Genomic DNA, 2,500 nt, shown 5'->3' on the forward strand with positions numbered 1-2,500 from the left:
CTGCTGATTACAGAACGTGTCTCGTCTCCTCACTCCGCCAGCTCTTTAGTCCACAGGTAGGGCAGATGAGGGACTAATCTGTCTGCCTGTGAGCTCCCAGCCACCCCAGCGGTTCCCCTCGAGACAGCCACCCTCAGCCCTTAACACTCGATTTAGCGTTCAGGCGAGCGGCGCGCTTCACGCAGACTCCGAACAAGACACCCCCACCGACGCCAGGCTCAAACCGGAGCCAGACGCCGCACCCTGGAAAAGAGCTTGTATGGTTTCTGTACGTTGTTCTAGATTCAAAGACACCACATGGTTGATCTCTCTGAATATGATTAATAGCAGTGAATTCTTGGGAGCGGTCTGGGAAATGTTTTGAGTGCGCGAAGTGTGTGTATTCTTTAGACGAGTCTGAGAGAGGAAGTACCGCTAGAAAGAGATGATCTAATCTCTAGGCTCCCTCTCAAAGGAGCAGCAGCCTTGCTAGCTCATCTGTGCTCTAGCTAGCTAGCCTAACTGACAAGCTGCATATGAAATCCCACCCTGCTGCTATGTGCCAAAGAGCAGCGAAGAGCCTGAGCACTAAGATCCCATCAGCTAAGAGTTTGAGTGATAAGATCCCATCAGCTAAGAGTTTGAGCGCTAAGATCCCATCAGCTAAGAGTCTGAGCGCTAAGATCCCATCAGCGCTACATATGAACGCTGTGACACAGCAGCACTTTATGGCCAATAAAAGATCCCGGTTAAAGCCTCGCTGTGGGTGATCCCGGTTCATTCTTCCCACAGCCCCCGGGCCAAATTCGTTTATGTAAAAAACCAACAGAATGCCTCCCGAAAATAACTACCTAAAATCGGTCAACGGTGGACTGGTCCACATCATCATTAAAATTAGCTTAATGGAGATGCTTTTGTTTGTGAAATGTGCTGTGTTTTTCACACAGAAGTGAGGTTAATACTTCGTTAGTAACGTTGTTAGTCATCATGTCATGATTTGGGTCAAACCTACTTGAAGCCTGCAACTGCTGTGATACCATTGTAATATGGTTTTTAATAAGATTTACAAAAGCTACATTGGGGGAATTTAATGTACTTATCCTGTAAGTTCAGTAACATGTGAGCTTTTGTTTGTTTAAAACAGGCATGGGCTAATAGTAATAGGCTAGCCCCTCTCATTGATATAAAACTGGCATTTCATTTCTATGAGTATCTGCAGCTTGAGTGCTCTCGATGACTGTGAATGGTTTTCTCTCGTGTCAAATCAGACAGCTCCCCTCCCACCAGTCAATCACAGGCTCTCTCGACCAGCTGTGTTCAGAAACCACCTGGAGCGGAGCGGAATGCTAAACTAACGCTAGCCCATTACCTACTGTAAGAGCCTGAGTTTTTGGATCTAGTAATTGGTATTATTTTGGATGTTGTCTGGTGGTTGCGAACTTTGATTTCTCTTTGTATGGGCCTGCTCTCGCGGGAAAATGTTTTGGGGTTTTTTGGTCAGGCCTGCAGTTAGGCATGCGGAGAGAGTGGAGCCAGACAGTTTTTAGACCTTTCTCGCTGTCGTTATCATTTTCTTTCGTTGAAATTAGTATTGTAATTCCATGTATAAGGATAGGCCTATTGTATTAAACATTTTTTCTTTAACTAAACAGTTCTAATTTTTTACCGAGTTGTCCCGTGGAATCTTTAATTTCGATGACGAAAGGGAATATAGAGGAGCGTCAAGCAAAGGCTTCAGTCACCGCACATGGGAACCTACACCTACGATGATACAGCTCTCTTCCTGTCTTCTCTTTCCTCTCACTCCGGAAGGCTCGGGCGAGGGAAACGCTACCATGGCAGCAGAAGGATTATGCCTTCACAAAACCAACCTCATTGAAAATTGATTATTTTCCGCCTTGGCTCTAACAGACCCAATGGGGGATCAATGCAATCTCCTATTTGTGTCTCACCACCAATAAAGCAAAGTTGGCAGGTCAGCAGGGACAGGCCATCCTGTACTTGTATTTTTTTAAGGTCTGTGAAGCCTGAATCTAGAGGAGGCATTCATGGTAGAGTAGTATCGATCCGCTGAAATCTTTAGCACTGCTCTCAACCACTTAGCAATGATCTCTGCGCATATAGCTGGGGTCACAACACACCTTTCTCTCTCTGTCACACACACGCGCACACTACTCCGTTCAATTCATGCGGCAAACTAGCTGAGCCCTCGGGGATGATGTCATACATTTGGCACGGCGGTCCGTGTAGACTCCCATAACCACAGCCTCCTATGACTGGACTTTCCTGCTGAAGTTGGCGAGCACCTTCTCCTCACCTGCACCAATCAGAACCAGCACTGATCCGCTGAATGAACAGAAGGGAGAGAGCAGCTGGATAACGAGGACGGAGCGCAGACAGACGTCGGCGTTCGACTGTCTGTCTGGCGAGCGGAGGAAGGCCTGGGCAGGCACGTCCTCTCCAGGGGGCAATTATCAACGCGGTCACGCAGCGTCGAGGACATGGGGGGGGGCATTCATTC

The 2,500-nt window shown here is 47.6% G+C and overlaps 1 protein-coding gene across 1 annotated transcript in view; it reads right to left on the reverse strand.

The window, feature by feature from the left end:
* Positions 1 to 2,500, reverse strand: part of lrp3 (low density lipoprotein receptor-related protein 3) — a gene marked incomplete at both ends in the record, with an annotated part of 20,348 nt that overhangs the window by 11,009 nt on the left and 6,839 nt on the right. The gene's annotated exons all lie outside the window — the stretch shown is intronic.

The sequence above is a fragment of the Borostomias antarcticus genome (genome assembly GCF_949987555.1).
Source record: "Borostomias antarcticus genome assembly, chromosome: 4".
Lineage (NCBI taxonomy): Eukaryota > Metazoa > Chordata > Actinopteri > Stomiiformes > Stomiidae > Borostomias > Borostomias antarcticus.